Source organism: Vespa crabro, chromosome 4 (genome assembly GCF_910589235.1).
Source record: "Vespa crabro chromosome 4, iyVesCrab1.2, whole genome shotgun sequence".
NCBI lineage: Eukaryota > Metazoa > Arthropoda > Insecta > Hymenoptera > Vespidae > Vespa > Vespa crabro.
Genome location: NC_060958.1, coordinates 7,430,583 through 7,455,461, shown reverse-complemented (window position 1 = coordinate 7,455,461; position 24,879 = coordinate 7,430,583). Strand labels below are relative to the sequence as shown.

The 24,879-nt window shown below is 32.0% G+C and overlaps 1 protein-coding gene across 5 annotated transcripts in view; it reads left to right on the top strand.

Moving 5' to 3' along the window:
* LOC124423705 (1-phosphatidylinositol 4,5-bisphosphate phosphodiesterase epsilon-1-like) overlaps positions 1-24,879 on the top strand; it is a 79,796-nt gene that overhangs the window by 32,431 nt on the left and 22,486 nt on the right. For 3 of the 5 annotated variants that reach the window (XM_046961759.1, XM_046961754.1, XM_046961755.1), the window contains 3 exons: positions 2,121-2,195; positions 20,297-20,824; positions 23,988-24,322. The gene's annotated coding sequence lies outside the window, so the exon portion shown is untranslated. The remainder of the gene's footprint in view (positions 1-2,120; positions 2,196-20,296; positions 20,825-23,987; positions 24,323-24,879) is intronic. The other 2 variants (XM_046961756.1, XM_046961758.1) reach the window with 2 other exon arrangements.

The window sequence follows — 24,879 nt, the reverse complement described above, 5'->3', positions numbered from 1 at the left end:
ACCAATGTAGAGAGTCTTCTTTTTTCATAGACACGCTATTACGCCACCAACGCTACTTTTCTTTCCATTCTTTTGAGATCCTTACGACCAAAAATTTATTCTCACTATCTCGGTCTCGCTCCTTCTCTTTTTAGGTCTCATTATTCTTCTTCGAAAGTCTTTCGAGTAATGCTCGAGTGAAAACGATCGGTGGTGCTCGAATTCAAAAAGAAACTTCCTTCCTTTCCTATGCTAATTGGAATCTTTCGAAATCGATAAATAAATAGATAAATAAACGGATAGATATATATAGAAAGACATAAATCTACAAATAGTTTTAAATGCAAAAGAAAAGAAATCGTAAATAAATGAAACAAGCTGTTTAATTTAAGATTGACGATGAAAATAAGAAAATTAAAGTTCATCCGAAATTCGATCCTCCCTAAAAAAAGGAATTAAAATCATATTGAGATCCCTCTTGGCCAATACTCATCGCAATTGTGCGAAGGGAAATATCCTCGTTGAAATTTTTTTAAAAGCTTTTAATTTTTTTTCCCCTTCTAATATTTAAGACGATATAAATGAGTAAAAAAAAAAAAAAAACAGGAGTAAACAAAAAAATAGGTCAAAAGAAAAGCACATGAATAAACTCTTCTTATCCGAAAGTAAATACACTTTTCTCTTGTTCGATACGAATTTTTGAAAAATATTTTGGCACTTAGTGTCCTTTATTTTTATCTATGTATATATATAGATTATATATATTTTTTAAACATTCTTATAAATCTTTCATCATCAAATTCAATGATCGCACAATCTCGAAACGAACAATTTGTTTTATAGAATCGATATACCAAATATCCCTAGTGCGAATTTAAAAACCACCATTTCTATTTTGCGCGACTATTTAAGAATTTTAATTTATCTTGCATTTGTACGATCTGAAAGAAAAACTAAATGATTATCTCGAAAAATTTTTCAGAATAATAATTTAAATTGATTTGAAAGATTATCATCTAGGAAATTATTGACTCATCTAGAAACTTCTTGGAATTCCATCCTATAGATACATTTCCAATGATCATCGTTTTCGATAAGATTCATTTCATTGTTCTTTTTTTTTCTTCTTTTTTTTTTTTTGAGAAACAATATCCTAATAAACCCCGCATTAATAGTAATATTGTACATAGTTTTGTAATATTCCACTTTATCTATGAACTTCGGGATTTCTCTCTAAGAGCCGAATATTCTCTTAACGTGTACTCATCGTCTTATAGTTTGACTTTGAAAATACGTGGTCGGAAGCATGCGTGCGTAGATTTAACATTTAAAGTACGAGCAAAGTACAAGTAAACTTGTCCAGGATAATCGTGGACAACCAACTAAAGTTCGTCGTTAATGTTAAACTTTCCTAAATCTAAAATTTCTCATTGTGTTAGTTGTTACTAACTACTATATAATGCATATTGAGTATGGTCGACAAAAAAAAAAAAAAAAAAGGAAGAGAAACAAAAACCAAAAAATCTCTTTGCTTTCCTTTGGATTTCGCTCGGGGCTTTTTTTCATTGATCTATCGATAGAACTTAATTTTTTAAGAATATGTGTGTGTATGTGTGTGTGTGTGTGTGTGTGTGTGTGTGTGTGTGTGTGTGTGTATCTTTGCAAAAAGCCAAAAGTTTCTTTGGTAATTTGAAAAATCAATTATGCATCTTCATTTCTCAAGAGTTCTTTTAGGTTAACTTTTTTTTAGATCGTAAACAAGCTTTTCCAAAAATGAAAAGAAAAATTAATCTAAAAGAGTCTCGTAGATGAAATGATTGATTTTTAATAACATTTCGAAATTTTCGATCTTATTAATTTATTCTTTCTTTTTTAATTTTCTTTTTTTTTTTTTTCATTATAACATATGTACTACTTATGTGGATATTATAATCGTGATATAATTTCATACCTTTCGAACGTGGAAATTCTCTATTTTCTTATTTCTTTCATTTTCTTTCCCTCCTCCTCCTCCTCCTCCTCCTGTTCCAGCATCGCAACCATTGTGATTTTCTCAAACTTTTCTTCTATCGTCGATTGGACCGTCAAAAATTTCGATCTAAAATCATTATAATTTTATTTCCATCTCTCTTTTTTCACAGACTCAAACAAGTAGAAGAAGGCTATGTAGAAAACGAGAAAACGATGTTGATGAATCCGGGATTATCGTTCAAACGGTGAGTGGAAATGGATGTTGTTTTTCGATCGAACATATATGTATATGTATGTACATATCTTTCCATTGAAATTGAATATCTATCCATCTATCCATCTATCTATCCATCTATCTATCTATCTATCAACCTAACTATCTATGAACATATATATATATATATATCTATATATATCATACCTTTTTTTCTTCTCTTCTTTTGTTTTCTTCGTTATTATTTTATTGCAAATATCACACGTGAGGATTTTCATTAGCCACTCAAAAACAATCTCACAATGAAATTGGACAGATGGAATATGTTGGTCTATGCCATTTTCCTTGAAAAGTCATTGAATAATAATAACAATAATAATAATAATAATTATTATTATTAATAATAATATTAATTATTATTATTATTATTTTTATTATTATTATTATTATTATTATAGTAATAATGATGTTGAAACGTTCTCCTTAATTAACGATTCATTCTCATTTAAAATAAAGCTTACCTTTTTATATTACCAGATGTCGCAACGAATCTCACTCTCTCTCTCTCTCTCTCTCACTCCCATTTTCTTTCTCTATCTCGCTCTTTCTTTCTCTCCACGCATACGCTTCGACATTTATAGTCTATTTGCTGATCGTTGAATCGTATACGTTCTGTTGTAAAAGATACGCCTCGAGTTACTTATTCTACTTTACTCAACATACACACACACACACACACATATAGAAACGTATATACGTATACGAAATGATAGAGAGAGAAAGTATTTTAAAAAGAAATTTCAAACGCATCACGATGTGCTCGAAATTGACCTTCTCTCTTTCTCTCTCTCTCTCTCTCTCTCTCTCTCTCTTTCTGTTTCTTTCTCCTTTTCTCTTTTTCTCTCTGATCATTATTGTGTTTTTCTACTTCGAAAGAAAAAAGACTAACTTATTGACCGATAAGATTATGAATATAAATTGAAATTTAGATCAAGTATTTTTCTACTTTCAACGAGCCATCTTCTCTTACATCAAAACTCGACAGGAAACTCTTACGGATTGATGTATTTTTACTCATTATAATATATATATATATATATATATATATATATATATATATGTGTGTGTGTATGTGTGTGTATATATAATTATTAGAGAAAAAATTAATAAAATATTACGATACTTAAAATTAGATGAAAAATGTATATTCAATACGTTCAACTAAATATTATAATACAATTTGATTGATTAATTACGATCCATTGGTATCATTTATCTATACAAAATATTTTTAAAAACTTTTTTAGACTATACGTATAAAATTAGATTTCTTAAATGATTATTATTATTATTCAAACATTGGTTGGGGCCTTAAAAAGATCTTTTCTTTTCGACCGACAGAGAGCGCTTGCTGTCATTGAATAATTATCAACAGTACTGAGTGCACATTGTGAATATACATTGCCAATCATATATTTCAAGATTTAAGGTTAAGCGTTGTTTGAAAAAAAAAAAAAAAGAAATGGAAAAAACGTGGCATAATTGTTGGGAGAGGGGAAGACACGCAAATTTTTTTTCGATAGATAAATCACAGGTAAACGATCTGTTTTTTGTATTTATTTATTTATTTCTTTAGTATTATTATTATTATTATTTAATAAATGATATAAAGGAGAATACACATTAAAGATAAATCGTTAATGATAGAAAAGTGAAAAGGAAATAATTTTGTTCACTTTAAATGTATCTAATAATGAATGGTTGAATCGAATATCGAGCTTCTCTCGATATATATATATACATATATATTATGTATATATATATATATATATATATATATATATATATATATATATATATATATATATATACGTACGTACGTACGTACGTACATATGTATGCCTCAAGGGATTGGTGGGAGGGGGTCTCTTCTTCGTTAATCTAATCTACGTGTTTACACGCAAAGTTCTCTGTGAGTCCTATGTATTAGTCAGTCTGTATACACGTGTGCGTGTATGCATATATATAGGTACGTGCGTACGTGCGTACGTGCGTGTACTTATTTTACAGTTAAATTAAGATAAATTATTCCCACGTTTTCCCTTTTCTGTCGTAATAATTTGATCGATTATCGTAATGGACGGACGAAAAGTTCTTAGATACGTATCTCTCTGAGACAAAGTTACCAAACAATATTACAAGCATTATTGTTATTATTATTATTATTATTATTATTATTAATATTATCATTCTTTATACCACATTTTTTAGCACGATTTCTTCTTTTATCCTTTTTCATTTATTTACTTACTCTTTTTTCCCCTTTCTTTTTTTTCTTTTTTTATTTTCTATTTTCTTCTCTTTTTTATCGATAAAACTACAAAACCAGGAATTTCCTTTTTTTTTTTGTTTTTTTTTTGTTTTCCTAATCTGTTTAGAAAAAGGTCTCGAAAAAGAGAAAACAGTCTATAAAACTTTGTGCGGGTGTTTGTATGTGACCGTGGTCTACTATATACATACATAAAATGATCTTAAATATAAAATTGTGGTTCATAACTCGAGGCAGTTTTTCTTATTATTTCCAAGTATGAGATTTAGCAGAAGGAGGGTAAAGTTTACCCTCCGCGGTCCATTCCCTTCGTTTCGTGAAGCTAAAAAGAACGATGTTACGATATCATTTTGAAAATGTATATGATAGAAAGAAAGAGAGAGGAGGAGAAAGAGAGAGGGAAAGAGAGAGAGAGAGAAGGTGGAAAAAGTCCCATTTTCGATGTAATTTATCCGGTTGACAATTGAAACGTGTCCCTCGTCGCGGAATCGATATCTAAGCTCAAAAGATTACGAATAGCTTTCTTCGAAAAATGAAAGGAGAAAAAGGAAAGAATATAAAGAAGATATTTTAAACGAAAGGACACGTGTCCTTTTCTCATCTTTCTTTTTGATATGATATGATATATATATATATATATATCATATTATATATATATATATATATATATATATATATCATATTATATATATATATATATATATATATATATATATATATAGACAGTGTCCTAACGAAAAAATTCCCTCTGGGATTGTTACGAGATTTAGTGATTTTTTCATATAAAGAAAAACATCAAGAAAAGGTAGATCGTCCATTTTTTTTTACCAATCAAAATAAAAAAGAAAATAAATAAATAATAAAAATAGGACTATCGCAGAGACAATTAAAAAGATCTTTTCTAATGAGTCTCGTTATTGCCGTTCAAGATTGTTTTTTTGGGTGGGGGAGGGAGGGAATGGAGAGGCGAGGAGATGGGGAATTGTCACCACCAAAGTAAATGAATTTTTTTTTATAAGGATTTGTCTTTCTTCGAAAACAAAATTGACCTGTCACGGAGTTGTTCAAAAAAAGAAAGGTTACTAGGTTTCGCAATAATACCGATGGATATCTTTCGTTGTGACTCTGTGCACACACACACACACACGAAACGTTACAATGATATTTATACTTGATTAGACAAAATAGTAACGAAAGAGATCGTGAATTGACGTAAGCGAACGATTAATTGATGATGTTGAATTTTTTTTCTGTAGAAATAAAAACCTACGATAGTAAAGAAGAAGATCGGAAGAGAGAGAGAGAGAGAGAGAGAGAGAGAGAGAGAGAGAGAGAGAGAGAGAGAGAGAGAGAGAGAGAGAGAGAGAGAATATGAGGAAAAGATAAAGGAAAAGAGATTTGTAAAAATCAATTTTGGACTTGAGGAGCTTTTCACCTCCATCTCCATCTCTTACTCCTCAATCTTCCTCTCATTCTCCTTCTTCTCTTTCTTCTCTTCCACCTTATGCTATTTTTTCGAACGAGAAAAGACAGTATAAACGTTAAGGATCCTAAGGTAGTAGATATTTCAAGAAATTCGTCTCGCTCATTCGCCTCGTTTCAACGTTGACCGATGTATTATTTTCTTTTCATTTTGAAGTACGGTCTTAGATAACGTATAAAGATATCACAGAGAAAATGATTTTTACGACTGTTACGTCGACGCTTGAAACTTATTCTTTGTTTCTTTCCTTCTTTCTTTCTCTTTTTTTTCTTTTTTTTTTTATTTTTCTTATTCTTATCCTTTTTCTTTTTCTTTTTTTGTTTTCCTCATTCTCTCTTCCCTTCGTTTATCTTTTTTTACCTTCGACTAATATTTTATTTCGTAACACATTTTTATTGTTCATATCATGCATAAATGATCTCGAAAGAATTTCCATAAGACATTTTTATGTGGAACAGTTTACGAGGAGGATACATTAGGGAAATGTTTTATAGTAATATTAGCAAATTGTATGAAATAATATTTTATTTTGTTGTGGATACTAAATCTTCTCTCTGTCTCTCTCTCTCTCTCTCTCTCTCTCTCCCTCTCTCTCTCTTATGATGCAGGCTTATGTAAAAGAACAATGGCCATTAAATCGGATTGTCTAACTGTAAACACACGGATAGAGAAGGATAGTTCCAATTGACAATGAATATATCATGGAAATGTTTTATGATATCAGCAAATTGTATGAAAAAATATTTTATATTTATTGAGGATGTTAAGTCTTTTCTCTCTCTCTCTCTCTCTCTCTCTTTCTCTCTCACTCATTTCCTATCTATCTATCTATCTTTCTATATCTCTTATGATTTAAGCCTATGTGAAAGAGAGTGAGAGAGAAAAAAGAAAGAAAGAGAGAGACAGATAGACAGATAGAGAGAGAGAGAGAGAGAGAGAGAGAGAGAGAGAGAGAGAGATAAACAGATAGAGAGAAAGAGAATAACAATGAACATCAGATCGAGTTTTCTAACTATGAACACGCGGGTACAGAAGGATGGTCCAATTGACACGCACAAAAGCCATTTGGTCGGTGGACAGATAGTTGCTACGAGAATTAACAACACGTGACGTATATCACGTATAATCTATAGAGAGAAAGAGAGAGAGAGAGAAAACCTTCCTGGAAATTAAACTGTTGACGAATAGTTTGCCATTATACTGATTAAACCGACAGTGCGAACAGCTGACATTGATTGTTCGTGTAAAGCAAGAGAAAGATAAAGAGAGAAAGAGAGAGAAGAAAAAAGGAATGAAAATAATGAAAATTCACTCGATTTGAATGAAATAGTTCGTACGAGACATTAATAATTCGATCGATCGATCAAATTCGTTTGATATGTTTAATTGAGAATATATTCAATAACAACGATGGTGTCCTTTTCATTCCAAATAATAGGTTAATTATTGGTATGCTTTGAACGTGGTACCCACGTGGCTATTTGTTTTTTTATCTATAAACGAATCAATTTTCACTATTGTCTCAATGCAAAAAAAAATATTAGTTAACGTTATTGTACACTGATAATTATCATACGTATCGTATATACCTATCGTATAATGGAAGAACGTGTTGTGGAATTGCAAAAGAAATGAGTTTTATAAAAAGAGAGATAATTAGAAAGAGAGAGAGAGAGAGAGAGAGAGAGAGAGAGAGAGAGAGAGAGAGAGAGAGAGAGAGAGAGAGAGAGAGATAATAGGGATCTCATTTTGATCATTTACGCTCCGCAAATAATTCTTTTGTTCCTTTGTTTTTCTTTTATTTTCGTTCCGATAGAGATTGTTCGATCAATTTCATGAAAAGTTCAATATAGCATTTGAAAAATTAGATTTTAACTGAAAAGAATTTAAGAGTATTTCGAGAAAAATAATAGCTCTCCTCCACACCCTCGTTTTTTTCTTTAATCTCATTATTATTCGTAATAAAATGTAGATTTAAATGCGCCAGCGATCGATCGATCGATCGATCGATTATTAATTCGGATTTTTGATTAGGCACGAAAATTAGGATGAAAAATGAAAGGACACAATGTTCGTTTCGAAAAAATATGTGTTGATAGTTAAAGGGGTTTACCAGGCAGGCAAGGATGATGTTATAAAGATGAACGCAAATAGTTCTTTTTCTCGGCAAAGTGTCACTTTAACGGTTACACAGAATTTGAAACTTAGAAAGTTAGAAAAGAGCTTTGGCAAAGATTATAGAGAAAGAGAGAGAGAGAGAGAGAGAGAGAGTTGGGTAGGTTGAAATGGGTGGGTGGGTGGCTGGGTGGATGAGGTAGACAGGTTGGTGGATGAGGGTGGATGAGGGGGGGATGGGAAGAGGGAACGAAGGTGCACACACATAGAATCGCGCACGACCGTGACATCGATCTCGAAGACTTCCTGCTTCCAGGGTGTGGCACCCGTGGAAAATGGAACAAAGGGTTGCGCTCTCCGAATCTATTATTTGTCGTAACGGCAGAAACATTGAACGAACAAAACCGTTGAAATATTCTTTCTCCTTTATTTAAATATTGTTTTCTCAACAAATTCGAAGATTCATTTTTTTTCTTCCTTGCCATCGACATAAATTTTTTTTGCCTCGAAGAACGAAAGAACAAAAAAAAGGAGAGAGAGAAAAAAAAAGGAAAACGTAAGAAAGAAAGATATGAAGAAAAAAAATAAAAGAGAGAGAGAGAGAGAGAGAATAGCTTATATAAGCTTTCTTTTCTTTTTCTTTCTCCGATTTGAGATCGTATCTACTACGTCTTGGTTACGTTGCTCCGGCCTGGAAAAGCCACCAGACCGGCATTGGTCGTTTAATTAACCGTCACGCAACGCTACTTGAAGGAACAGTGGCAGCAAGATGGTTGTGGGACTGGAGGTGAAGGTGGGCGTAAGAGGAGATGAGGGATGCAGGGGATGGGGTATAGTAGGGTGGGAGTAGGGGTTAGGGGGTTGGAAGAATCGAGGGATAGTGGGTTGGGATAGGGTGTACGTGGGAGAGAATAGAAGGGAGAGGGAATGGAAGGATGTTTAATTAAGACGTCAAAGCGACGTCTCGCGACTTACAATTAATGCGACAGAAAGCTCACAATATAGAGACGTTGTACCTACGTCTCTCACTCGTCGTCGTTGTTTTCGTTGTTGTCATTGTCATAGTTGTAATCATTCTCAAGAGAATCTTTTATTTGTTAGTTATTTCTGACGATGGAAGGTAGGAAGAAAGGTGTGTAAAGGAGGTGAAGGGAATTTTTTCTAAGTAGCAAATTACAGTTCTGCTAAGTTATTAGGTGTACTGTGCGTAGTTTTGGGTTGTTCGCTTTGGGCTTTTGAGTATATAAACCTTCTCCAAACCCTCTCTTCCTTTACTTACTTGTGGTACCTATTTGAAAGCTCTTATTTAAGCCATTACTAAATTAACCGTAGCGTTAATGTGCACGTGAAAACGTCAAAGTCACACGACATTCCAAACACTAAAGCGTAGATAGCTAATCTTTGTTTATCTCGCGTGACCAACACCAATGTCTCGCGCGGTTTTTCCCTTCGTTCGGGATATAAAAGAGAGAGAGAGAGAGAGAGAATGGAGTTTCTGTTTTGTTTTTGCTGTTTACTTTTCCTTTTTTTTTGCTTTTTTATTTACGTCATACGATCGTATTCGCGAACGATTATGGTTTGTTCGATTAGAATTTGCTGTTCGTGAAATTTCACATTGAGAGTATGGAAGAACGAGGATTTCGATAAATTTTTTAATTTGCAGCTTAATCCTTCGAATTTAGTAATATATATATATATATATATATATATATATATATATATATATATATATATATATATATATGAATATAATTAAGAATGATCAGTCAGATAGATGATACGAAACGATTATTAGAAAGATTTCGTTCGATCTGAAATAGAACTAATCCATAAAGTGACCTAATATAAACGTTAGTTTTGATTAAACGTGATTATCGTACGTGATTACCGATCTCACTTTTGTCGGATTATTTGACGAAACGATTATTCGCCATCGCATTCGTAGTTCATAATTCGAAGGATATTTTCGGTAGTTTTCTAACGGACACATTTACAGACATTTAACTAGTTATCAAATGAACGAATTAATCGAGGTTCGATATGTGATAGGGTTCTCGATGGAGTAACAACCATCGAGTAATAATCGTTCGAGAAATCATATCTGCAATCATCATTCCCTATACGTTTGCAATATGAAATGAAAATAGAGGATACAGTAAACTTTGAACTTCGAATTCTAAACTCACGTAATTTTCGTGTAAAGTAATGTAAATATCTATGATGTACAATTATATACGTACCATATATTTACTTAAGGGCATTCAAAAGCGCATAGAAGGAAATATAGTATAAATTGTAACTCGATGGTTGATGATGGTGATAGCGATGGTCTTGGTAGTAGTATATGTATATCTATATGTATATCATAAGGTAGAAGGAAGGAGCGTATACGAACTCCTTAAAATTGTGTCGAGGATGCTTCGACCATTAAAGTTCACCGTTGAGATCGATAATAGAATTACGCTCGATCGAATTACCTCGTCGCGGCTCCATCGTTAACGTTTAATGCCCCTGTTTGTCCGGGTACATTGGCTGCTCCCTCTTGTTAAATTCTCACCAACGTGAGAATTTGAAAAATGTTAGACAACTATTTCTTACATCTTTTATATTTTATATCAATTGGATATATAAAAACAATTTGTTTGCAACTTTCATTTCTTTTTTCTCCTTTCTTTCTTTCTTCCTTTATTTATTTATTTCTTTCTGTGTCTTTTTTTTTTTGTTTTTTTTTTTTTGTTTTACATAAGAAACGAATAACCCCCTCGAAAAATGAGAAATGGAAAAGAAGAATGTCCCTTGGGTCTTTTATCATTTGAATCTTTGATTTATTTATTTGCTTTCCTTTTTCTCCCCTTTTTTTCCTTTTTTTTTTGCATGAAAAACGATAATCATTTATACGGTATTCGAATTGATCAATGTTAAACGAAGGAAAAGTATTCAATCGATATATATATATATATATATATATATATATATATATAAAAGAAGGTAAAAAAGGAAATAAGAAAAAAGTGTATTGACATTAAAGTTAGATTACATTTTTTTAGTAGCAATCGCAAGAACGTAAAGAAAACGATGATATTTCATGGTGGTAGATTGTATGTATATATATATAATATATATATATACATAGTCGTTGTCCTATCGACCGCCCCACATATTACATCTCCGACTCCTCCTTTGGCCGTTGCTGGCCCTCTTTCATCATCGTCCTCGCTCCCTCCTCTTCGACCCCTTTGATCCTTGCGATCGAAGTGAAGCGTAGATGAGCGAACGAAAGTGATCGAAGATGAGTTCCAACATCAAATCACTGTCGATTGAACGATTTTGCGGAAACCAAACCGAACTTAACTAACACTGACCTATCTAACACACCCGTGTTCGCGCGGACACACACATATACGCACACACATACACAACATACACATATATACACGCACACATACATTGTAATCGGCATTTCTCTAATTTTTTTTTGTCACTAAACTACACTGACCTCAGTCCTTTTTTTTCTCTTTTTTTTCCTTTTATTATTTTTTTGACTATCTTTACGTTTTTTATTTTTTATTTTTTTATTTTTTTTTATTTTTTTGTGGTTTTTTATTATCTTTCTTTTTCGTTTGATTTTTTTTTTGCTTCTTTAAACCCATTTTACTTGTTGCCATTAAAGGAAGCAACAGTTTGTTTGCATGCATAATTTATTTGGGAATTCAAGATTAGAATGGGCCCGAGGGACAAGCGTTACAAATATTTTTTTGAAGCCCTCGTTAAAATAAATTAAATCAATTAAGCGCAAATATATCTATGTTTTCTCTTTGTTTTTTCTCTCTTTCTCTTTCTCTCTCTCTCTCTCTCTCTCTCTCTCTCTCTCTCTCTTTTCTTTTTTCTTTTTTTTTCTTTTTTATTTTATTTTTTTTTTTTTTTAAACCGCTTAGCGCAAACGATCGACCGGGATGATACGCGCTGACCCCTGAAAAATCTCGTGGCTGTGAATTCGCTAATATATGAAATAGAAATAAAAATTGTCCTATATTTCATCAGATATTATATGAAAAATTCGTTATATAATTCAATGTATAAATAAATAAATAAATAAATAAATAAATAAATGCGAAACTTGTGTTGCCGTGTGACTAAGTATATAAGTAAATACGTCACTGTAACATAATGTCTGACAATAAGCTATTAACTATCTTTCATTGAAGCTAATGTATTTGGAAATAGACGAAAAATTTTTATCGTGTAAGTAAGTACTTTTCTATAAATTTGATTTGTTTTATCGAACCCATGTGTCTTCCTTACTTCTCTTACTCTCTCTCTCTCTCTCTCTCTCTCTCTCTCTCTCTCTCTCTCTCTCTCTCTCTCTCTCTCTCTCTCTCTCTCTCTCTCCTTCTCTGTCTCTCTTCCTTTCATTCTTTTCTTTTTCAGGGTTAATAAATACAGTTTATCACGGTGAGTGAATCGAAGGTTGAGGAAAGTAACGTTAAAACTTTTTGTTAGGCGAACTTGCTACGAACTTTCTTTCCATCGAGCTTTCTCTCTCTCTCTCTCTCTCTCTCTCTCTCTCTCTCTCTTGCTTGTGAAAGCTTTTCTTTCTCTCCTGTCTCAGTTAACGTTGTCGGTGACATCACCAAGAAAAGGACTATACTGAAGCGAGAAAAAGAGTGAAAGAGAGAGCGAGAGAAAGAGTGAGAGAGAAAGAGAGAGAAAGAGAGAGAGGCAGCGAACTGATGAGATTTAACCGCGATTTTATGAAAACCTTCACCGTCATCGCTAGAAATGTGTATATGACCGAGAACGTAGGAGTATGTAATAATACATGTAGGTGTACGTAAAAATATGTATGTAAGAGTATGTAGGAGGAGATATAAAAATGCTGAAGAAAAGAGATGAAAGAAGAACTCAGCTCTAATATATATATATATATATATATGTATATATATATTTATATATATATATATATATATATATATATAGATATATATATTATATTATATTACCGTCACAAAACGCTACGATGTGGCAGAGCAAAAAAAAAGAAGAGAAAAATAGAAAAGAAAGAAAATAACTAAAAGAAATCGTTCAAAACTTATGTCCCATTACACATGGAATTTTGGTCATAATACCATCAAAAAATTTTATTATCTTATAATCCTTAGTTATCACGGTATGACATAATTACGAGTATTTTCAGAGAGAAAGAGAGAGAGAGAGAAAGAGACGAATATTATGATTCATTTACTCTTTACCAAGTTTCATAACACTTTAAGCTAACTTTAGAAACGGTTATTCGTTCGTCTCAACATTTTACTTTGTAGTTAGATATATATATCTAACGTGAATATTTGAAAATGACTTCACGGTTTCTCTCTCCCTCTTTTTCTCACTTTCCCTTTCTCTCTCTCTCTCTCTCTCTCTCTCTCTCTCTCTCTCTCTCTCTCTCTCTCCCTCTTAAGAGAAAAGATATTAGTTATATAATGGTAAAGAATGGGTAATGTATAAAATATTAGAAACATCCTAAATCGATTAAACTAGTTTCTCAAACAATGTTGGAATTTGCGGTTAACGTGCACTAGATGTCTCACTGTCCTATCTATCTACCTACCTACCTACCTACCTACCTACCTACCTACCTACCTACCTATCTACCTATCTACCTATCTACCTACTTATTTACCTACCTAGCCAAGACCAAAGTAGAAAACGTAAATAATTTCAAACTTGCCAAACTTCCCTATGCAACACAGGGTGCACCGATGTCGGCATATAAATAGGATCTTTCATCTGATATACAAGGTGTCTCTCATAAAAATGCAACCGACGACTATCTACGAAAAAAAAAAAAGAAGGAGAAGAAAAGCGCGCTTCTCTCATCCCCACCTGCCAACCATCCAACTCCTCCCACCCACCCTTCCACCCACTCCTCAAACCCCAGCCTAAGCAACTTTTTTCATTTCACGCGAGTGGTAAATATAATTTCTTACGATAGAAGTCGGAAAGTGGGAGAACCGATAATGAAAAAATTCCTCTCCAGCTAGAATTAATAGTTTTTTTTTTTTTTTTATAGTTTTATCGATGAACTCGAAAAGGATTGACATTTTTTTTTTCTTCTTTCTTTTTCTTTGAACGCGCCGAACCTTTTTGAAAATCAATGTAAGTGTAATATAAAAATTTATAAAAAAAATGCGATACGATTTTCTTTTTATTATATGAAACAATTAATTCATTAAGTTTAATATACATACGTTCAGAGACAAACTCGTCAAAAAAAAAAGAAAACAAAGAAAAAAAACCGAAGATTTAATTAAAACGATAATAAAATTATTACGAATTCTGACAGGAACCATGTTGATTAAAAACAAAAATAATTGTTTTGTTTTGATTTATCTATTTTCACATTGTTTTGCTTATTGTCTTTTTACTTTTTATCCAAGATACCGCTCAGGAGATGACCAATCATGAAGGATTACAAACACGAAATGTCTTCCGGTGAAAAATAAAAATATATATATATATATATATATATATATATATATATATATATATAAACAAACATAAATATATGTATTTATATATGCGAATTTTCTACAATGGCCACAAATAATAATTTCCCCTTTCAATTAATATAATCGTTTATCCATTCAAACGATAAATAAATGATTGATAAAGGATTTTAAAGGAAGAATAAGGAAAAGAATAAGAACGAAAATATAATTGTTTTATTTCTATTTATTTATTGACATCGTTTTTCCTTGATTTATTATTGCGCATCGTCCTCTTTTACTTTTTACCCAGAGCAGTCACAATTTTACGTAGTATAAGTGGCTGTAAATATTAAAAGAATGAATAAGAAAATAAATAAACAGGAATATATAGTTACGTATATTAAAATATATTAGATTATATTAGTATATATTTTTTCAATAACTATTCCGTCTATCATGACGAAGTTACTTATAGAAATTTTCATTGATGTGTCTTCTTTTTTCTCTCTTTTTTTTTTCTTTTTTTCTGTTTTTGTTCGTCGTATAAAAAAGTCTATCTCATAATTACTATACAAAATTTTGCACGAATTAAATTGGCTTATATTTTCCATTAATATTAATGCATACTCGTATGGAAATTAGAAGATAGAGATTTTTAAATTTAATATTAATAATACGTGAAACATTAAACTTACGAGAAAGGGATCAGCCAAAGGATCGGCATTAGGTGCTGCATCAGGAGATGGCCCAGGACTAGCTATAGGAGAAGCTGCAGGAGCAGCGAAAGCTAATTGCAAACATGCCAATGAGGCAATGATAGCGAACAGAAACACAATATTGTACTTCATCTTTCTTCAATTTTTAACAGAATGACTGAACTACAGTCTATTTATTTAGTATATAGCGGAAGTTATAAATTTTTTAACGACAAATTTATCAATATTTTTAAGTTCGCCTAAAATAATCTTTATCTTTTGTTGACGCGCAAATATTACATTTAAAAAAAAAATAAAAAAATAAAAAAATAAAAAAAACCAATAAGAAAATGATATTGTTTATGAGTTTTATCTCTATTCGTAAAATATTTGCCTTTGTTCATAGTCGATTCTATGTTTTCTTATTACAAAAGTTTATTATTAAAACGTGAAAAAAAAATATTTTAATTGTAACGTAAATCTGGTTGAGATAAGTTATTATGGTTTGAAGAAAAAAAAAATATTCATGATTGTGCAATTAAATGTTCGTAAAACGTGACTTTATCGTTCTTCGTTTATGTTTTATTTTTCGACTAATAAAAAATACGTGTCTTTTTCTTTGGTCTTTTTTCTTTCATTTTTTTTTTTGTTTTGTTTTGTTTTTTTTTCGTATGAATCAGAAAGTCGTAAATTGTTTTTGTACATGAAAATTTTTCGAATGGAACGTATACGATTTATATCCTGTTATCCTGTAATCCGTAATTTATAATCAGTGCAACATTATGAAATATTATACGGTAATTGATTTCATTAAAATTTATTATACGTGGATGTATCATCTAATTATGTTGGAAATTAGTCAAATTAATTCTAATTAAAGCTATGTATCTATTCGAGCAAAAATTATATGTAATATGATATATCGATTAATGTTAAATTTATAATTAATTATTTTTATTGAATAATGAAAAGCTGACAGAAGTAATCCGACGAGATTCCGATTGTTTCTTTTTTCTTTCTTTCTTAATTTTCTTTTCTTTTTTTTTTTTTTTTTTTTTTTTTGGTACTTCACAATTTTTTATCATAAATTGCGAATCGAAGAAGATCATTAAAGTTGGCAAACAAAATGGAACTGAACGTAGTAACTCATGACATTCCTGTTGATTGCAGCTGTGCCATATTTGCAACTGGTGGGCGGGAATCATCCTAAAGCGAAATACTTATGCTTACGCCAAAACTCTTAGACATCTATATAGTATAATATTTCAATGACACTTTTATGACAAAGAAATAAATTACTTGGTATTAAATTACTCAAAATTGAATTTTTATTTGATAAATATTTGAAATCTTTCTTTTTTTTTTGTTTTTTCTTTTTTCTTCTGATAACAGAGTTTTCAATCATTATGACTGATATACGATATATTTATATATATATATAAAACTGTGATAATAAATAGATCGTCGTTAATCATAATCAATGTAATTATTTAAGAAACTAAATAATTATATCGATTATGATCGATCTATACGATCGTCAAGGAATAACTTCAATAATTCATTGTTTTTATCATCATATAACCGAACTAATGATAAACGAATAAAAGAAAAAAAGAAAACTGATTTTTTATCATTGAAATTTGCAATTATCACGCGTACAATATATAAAATAGATATATAAAATAGAAAGCAGGAAGCATTGTTGATTGATTTTAATTGAAAAACAAAATGAGACGTAAACTATTATAACTTTATAGTATCTATCGATTGGCGGTATGGTAAATTTAAAATTAAAATTTTCCTCTTAGCAAGAACCGAGCCTTTTTCTATAACCTTCCCTAAGGTACACCCTAAGGCATATTCTGAAACTTTTCCTGTAGTTGAAACTAATCCAACGATAATTATATGTAACATTTTGATAATTCGATCGTTTATATGTAATGTCATTCTGATTTATTTTTTTTTCCGCCCCCGTTTTTTCTTTCTGTTTATATATTTATCTTTTTTTTGTTTTTTTTTTGTTTTATATAAACGAATATCTTACAGAAATCAATACGTCAACATGGTCGAAGAGTTCGTTAACATGATAATATTTGTACATCACGTAGAAAAGTTTAAATGATAAGTTATCGATGGTTCAAATATTGAATTAATTAAATAATAAATTTTTTATAGAGATCGGATACGATGTATATATATACATACATATATATATATATATATATATATATATATATATATATATATATATATATATATTGATATGATAATGTAATAATAAAATATATTTTAGTTTATCGTTCGTTTCGATAATATCACAATGACATATTATTTATTTTTCATAATTCTCGATCAAATAAAACATCGATTATATTAAGTATCTGCGAGTATTCGATGCTAATTGGTTTATTTTTTCTTTCTTTCTTTCTTTTTCTTTGTTTTTTTTCTCAAATAGAAAATCATAAATATCCAGATTTAATAAATTTGTAACAGTTTGATCTACTCTATAATAATTAAGATCTCTATAATAATCAATTTATATAAAGTTGAATTATCAATTCAGTAATTTAATAATAGATATACAGATAATAAGAACTTAATGAAATTTTATTAAAATATCATATCGATCTATCGATCATTTTTATCGAAATAACGTAAGTAAAAAGGAAATAATAAGTTAGATTTTTTCTTCTTTCTCTAGATCTTTTTTCTTTCTTTCTTTCTTTCTTTCTTTATTATTTTTTTTTTTAATTTCTTTGGCAAACCCGTCTCATAAATTGCTTTAATTTCTTTAGATCCTTTCCATTTATTAAATCCTACATACCTATTTCCTACGTTATCCTTCTCTTTCTTTTTGTGTTACAAACTGTGAATGCGACCTTAATGACGTCGTGTGAAAAAAAAAATAAAAAAAGAGAGAAAATAATATATCTAGGTATAGTCCGTTAAATCATAGCGGATAGGTAATATCTGTTATTAACCATTCGGATTTTGTATATACTGAAGAAAATTTATACGGGTCGATTATTACCAACCAAGTTACTACATGTATATATATATATATTTCTTTTCATGAAAAATTATTATATACATACATATATACATTCCATATTATTTTCATAAAGATTAATTTACGACATTTTTTCTAACTATATATATAGACATATACGTATACAGATACATATATATATATGTATATATATATATATATATTCTTTTTAATTATAACAACAAATTGAACTGTAGCGAGATGTAAAAAAGTTTTATGTATAGTTTAACAGCAAGCAAAGAGTTTTTGCATTGAAATACAGAGGGATGCATCCTCTTGGACGGTTGGTTGAACATTAAAAGTATTCGAGTTGGTTACGAGGGTCTGCCGATATTGAGGTACAATTTTATTAAATTCAAGCACGACATACATATATATATATACGCTTAATTAATTAGAAACGTACATCGATATTGATCGACGTATCCGTTATACCACGTAATGTATCGTATCGTATCGTACAATTGGTTCCGTGATACATACATACATATGTGTGTATGTACAAACACTACATAGAAATTCTGAATACCTACTCAATACCTGAAATCACAATGCATATCTATACCTCTGTTAGCATTAACACGTGACATACTTATTGTTGATGTTTCTGATTCAATGATTAACACAAATTAGACATGATTTTGAGCGAATACGTAATGTGATATATTATAGGGAAAATTAATATTTGAATATATCGTGGGAGTGTATGATGATAAAAAAAAAAAAAAGGAAAGAAACAGAAAGAAATGTTTAAAAAAATAGTATTTAATCCCAGCTTTTTTCTTTTTTATTTTTTTTTTTTTTTTTTTTTTTTTTTTTTTTTTTTTTTTTTTTTTTTTTTTTTTTTTTTTTTTTTTTTTTTTTTTTTTTTTTTAAATATTTTAACGTACGATAAATAGCCCTGCGATAGCCATATTTGTCAGAGTATTTATATATTATGGAAGAATAATCGTTTGATCAGTCAGCCAAAATTACTATCACGTACTCTCTCTTTCTTTCTCCCTCTCTCTCTCTCTCTCCCCCCTCTCCCTCTCTATATATATTCCATATTTTTATCTCAATGTTTCAACAAGGAACCGTTTACGTAAGCAGCAAATATCTGTAGGTCGAACTAATCTCGATCCTTTCGGAGGGAAATAAGGTGACTGAAAGAGATAGATAAAGAGAGAGAGAGAGAGAGAGAAAAAGGGAGAAAGAGAGAGAAGGAGAGAGAACTTGTGTATATAATACCTTTCCCTTGTGTGCATAGACGCTTGAGGACCATGAAACATTACTTTTTTCGTCCATAAAATTTTTTTTTCCTTGACCCCGCAGATGTGAAACCAGTGACCAGTTTTATATATCTGAGATAAGACAGCACACCGGGGAAATATGCTACTTGAAATTTTTTTCACCGTAACTTGAACGATAACTAGAACGTTGTCTCTCTCTCTCCCTCTCTCTCTCTCTCTCTCTCTCTCTCTTTCTCACTCTCTCTCTCTCACTCTCTCTCTATCTCTTTTCGATTTTGAAATTCTTTTATATAAAAAAACAATGAGGACTTACTTACCTATCTACAATCGCCCATTTTCAAACTAAGAAAAGAGTGTTGAAATTGAAATAGGATTCGTATTTTAATTAAAGATTTAAAAAATCCTGAATTAAGGAATGAAGCCCGTTAATTTGAAGAGCGATGCTTCTCCATCGAAATGGAGGGATCTGCTCGTTTTCCGATAAATCTCAAGGAGAAAATCCTTAGCGCACGATCGAAAGGGAAAAGTTCTCTCTCTCCCCTCTCTCTCTCTCTCTCTCTCTCTCTCTCTCTCTCTCTCTCTCTCTCTCTCTCTCTCTCTCTCTCTCTCTTTGCCCATTTTTTTTTTCTTTCTAAGAGCGTCAGATGAATTTGCCGAAAGGCCATAAATCGTCTTACTCTTACGTTCTTGGTAATAAATCGAACGTTTTCTAACACCACCTCTATTTTTATTTGGTTTCCTTAGGTTGGCACAGTCAACGTCACCGTCACTGTTCTCGTCTTTCTCGTCGTTGTCGTTGTCGTCGTCGTCGTCGTCGTCGTCGTCGTCGGCGCCGCCGTCCTCGTCCTCGTCGTCGTCGTCGTCGTCGTCGTCGTCGTTGTCGTCGTCGTTTCGCGAGGAAGAAATAAACATTAAAGACATTCATCGAAGATAAAGAGGAACGAAGAAAGAAACGGACGAAGGAAAATTAATGGATGAGGAAACGCCAAAAGGGTGGATCTAACGATAACGATTCGAGAAACGCATGGAGGAAGGATTAAAGGAACGAAAAGAAATTTTACTTCTCGAATTCCTGATGGCGTCATCGAAAACAAACTACCTTAGAAAGTCCAATCCTCGTTTGGCCGAATCGAAGGTGCCCAGGCGATTCACCTTTATCAGGTGAAACGCCGTTTAATCGGCGTCGCTTCGACGGCGTTGCTGCGACTACGATCGCTGCTCTGACTACTACCGTTTCCTCCACCTCACGTGGCCGCAACATTACCCAATAAGGTGAAATCCATTAATCTTTCCTCGCAACTCACCGCACCGTATCTCATCGCACCTCACCACACCGCACCTCACCACACCGCACCTCAACGCATTCGACTGTTCGTCTTCGTCTTTCATTGGTAGGCTTCCCAAACCCCGTAAATTTCATGTCCATATCCTCTTGCTACTTGCTTCGTAGTATCCAACTCCCCACCACTCAACTCTCTCACTCCCAAAACATAATAAATCATTTTACGCGTCAACATGATTTCCTTCATTTTCGTAAAATTTCTTTCGCGAAACCGATAACTCTTCTATATCCAGCCAATTATGATATAATTTTTTTTTTACAATTTATCTCTCCGTTAAGTAACTTAATTTTACTCACTCTAACTCATTGATAACTTAATTAGATATGTTATTATGTAATAGATAGTTATTTACTATTAATTCTATGTTCATGTAGATTCTCGTCATTTCAATGAATTTCCTTTTTCTTTTCGTTTTTCTTTATCTCGTATTAAAATAAAACTAAGAAGAAAAGTTCAATTCAGATTGATTCTCCCGATGTCGAAGAAATTTCTTTCGGGATTATTAAAAGCTACGTGGAGGAGAGGATAAGTTTAATCGAAAATAAGCAACGCTGTTTAAGTTTTAAAACCGATCATTTTTCATGGTAATAAGTTGCGTTGGCATAATCCTGGATATGGGCTGATAACAACAAATTTCCTTACGTCTCTTCGATTTCATCGTAAGAAAAGCTGTTACGAACTATGAGTTTGCGAAATTTTTACTATGAACATATCACCCCTCTCCCCACCCACCCACCCACCCACCATATCACCCATCCTTTTCCCTTTTCCATCTCTTTTTCGGTCTCCTTCGTTACGTCAAAGTTCGCGAGAAAAGTTGAAACTTTCATATTAATTTCTACTAGTATTCGAAAGTTCGCGAGGCGCGAAAGAAAAAAAAGAAAAAGAAAACAGAAAAAATAAAAAAATGGAAAAAAAGAAAAGGAAAGAAAAAAAAGAAGAAAGAATTGAAGAAACGAATGGGCGTTTTCTTATTTCACTCGTTTCTACTTTTCTCCTTTTTCCGCACGAGTTTTCATTCGAAATCCTAGGAGAACGCCGCAGGTGATATACGCGAGGCATTATAGTGCCCAACGGCAAATAAATTCTTTCCTTTCTTTTTTCTAACTCGACGTAAAAGAGAAGTACTCGTATCGCGACATCTCGAAAACTTTCTTCTTCTTCTTCTTCTTCTTCTTCTTCTTCTTCTTCTTCTTCTTCTTCTTTTTCAATATATATACAAGCATTTCTCCCTTTGTTCTATGTAAGAATTTTTTCTATAGTAAAACATTGAAGAAAAAAATTGATTTATATAATTCGTTTTTAATGTTGAGTTCGACGAGACGATACAATTGAAATCATTAAAATCAAATCGGCATAATTGAAATTAATTCTAATAAGAATTGTGATTCATTAGATACATAATCGATAGTTACGTGAAAATAATCTAACGAAGAGCGAACAATCGTGTACATAAGTAATTATCCTATAATTTGTTTTAAAATCGAGAATTCAATGAACCTTATTGATCCGTTTAAAATCATAGAGAAAAAAAGATTAAAAAAAAAGAAAAAAAAAAAAAAAAGAAAGAAAAAGAAGAAGAAGAAGACTGAAAAGAGACGGCAATGGAATCGGTTAATTGTAAAATGATCGATGAATGAAAAGGAATGAAAGATCAAATAATCAATTGTAACAAAAAATCATTATTATTTGATAATTCGTTGTAAAATAATAGAAGTCGATGATCATCTGATCGATCTTGTGAAATTTCAGAGTACATAAAAAAAGAAAAAAAAGAAGACGTAAACACGCATCATTTTATGAATCAATGAATCAGTAGTAGTAGTAGTAGTAGTAGTAGTCGAAAACCGTATTGGTCGGACGAAGCGGTCAAGTCTGTTATTAGTCGGGTATGTATTTCGTTAGTCCAGGAATCACGTCATAGTGGCCCTCGATGCCGTTAATTACGTTAACAACTACGGCTCACCGAGGATAGCATGCAGGAGAATCAACCATCCCATACCGGTCTATATGTATCAGCAAAGTATCTCGAATTACTCTTGGCGCGGCTTACTGCGTTGTTTTCATTTTGTTTTTTTTTTTTCTTTTTCTTTTTTTTGTTTTCTTTTTCTTGTTTTCTTTTTCTTTTTTTTTTATTCCCCCCCCCCTCCGGCCCCCCATCGTGTATACACATTATGCCGGTGCACGCGCACCTCGTCGAGGCGCTCGTACGTTCTGAATTATTTCTCGTATAAACTGGGTCAGCTTTAAAATCGTTGCTTGTGACGCCTTAACCTATGCAACTGTGCGAGCATCCATGTATTTTACTTTCGAAATTTCTCGCGAAATTTCTTTCTCTTTTTTTTTTTTCTCTTTCTTTCATTTTCTTTCGTTTTGTTTTCCATTCATTTATTAGTTAGAAAGAGGAAGAGAGAGAAAAAGAGAGGGAGAGAGAAAGAGAGAGAGAGAGAAAGAAACGAATATTTCGTTATGAAAGTTTAGCAAAAGCAAAAGATATACGGGTATATTCTAAAAGATTAATTACAATCGTGTAATTTATAAAGCAACAAAGACAATTTCTCTCATAGCTTTGAAATTGATACACGAGAGAATGTAAAATATCTCGGGGCGATGATCGATATATATATATATATATATTATATATACGGTGTATTGTATGTATGTATTGTATTGTATATATATATATATATATATATATATATATATATATATGTATTGCTTTTCAAATTTCTCACGTTCGCGAGTTTGCCGAGAGTTTGTCCGAGTTTGAAAATGAAACGAGTCGACTTGAAATAATAGTACCGTTTCTGGTGTATGGTTGATAACAACAATAAGGATCACCAGCAATTTCTTCTTTCTCCCTCGAAGTTCTTACCATGAGATTTTCTTTATTCGAGGGTAAAAAAGAAGAAAATTAAAAGTATAATTAAAGGCATAAGAAAAGAAAAAGAAAGAAAAAGACAAAAAGGAAGAAGGAAAGAAAGAAGATAATAATAACAATAATAATAATAATAATAATAATAATAATAATAATAATAATAATAATAATAATAATAATAATAATAATGTTATTTCTATGTTAAAATTTTCAGAGCTGGAGAAGCGGCCGCAGCCGCAGCTGCCTCGGAGCTCTGAGGAGCTGGAGGATCTGCACAAGCTGCTGCACTTCCCCGAGGAGGTGGCGCTCAGGTTGACGGAAATTGAGTATCAGCTATTTTATCAGGTACCACCGAACGAGTACCTTAAGCACGTCTCCCAGGATCCAATCGCGTTGCAAAAATCACCCGCGAGGCCACCCCCATCGCCGAGTCGCAGCTGCAGCAGCCCCAGTACAGCGAATAGCTCGACCCAGACAGAGGAAGAATCCTCTTGGCCCGGTGTTACAGTAATTTCTTCCGTTCAGACACTCATCAATCGATTCAATGAGGTGCCCTTTTCCTCTTATTTCCGCACAGTTTAACCATATTTGTTTATTGCTTCGTATATCACAATCGTTTATCGCTGATCTGTTTATCGGTTATCCTCTCATTTACTCGAAATACCAAAGAGAAAGAGAGAGAGGGAGAGAGAGAGAGAGAGAGAGAGAGAGAGAGAGAGAAAGAAAGTGGGAAATATATAGAGAGATGGGTAGAGGAAGGAAGGGAGGGGGGAGAGAGAGAGAGAGGTAGCTATCGAAAATGATAGCTCCATTGACCAATTTTTTCGGCCTTCGGCGTTCGCGCCTGCGCTTATGACTCGCACTTTCAACGCAGCTGACGCTCTTACGCAAACACGCGCGAGAAATAATTTCATGGTCGAGTCTACTTCAAGGATCTTAGCTAAGATAGAAATGCTTGCCTCAAGAAAAACCAGTTATCGTTCGGTAAAAGCAACCACTCTTCCAACTATTTTCCATCATATATGCTTATAAACACTTTCGTAAAGTATTTTAAATTTTCCATTAAATTCACGAGTATTTTTGCTCGTAGCGATAAAGATCGATAT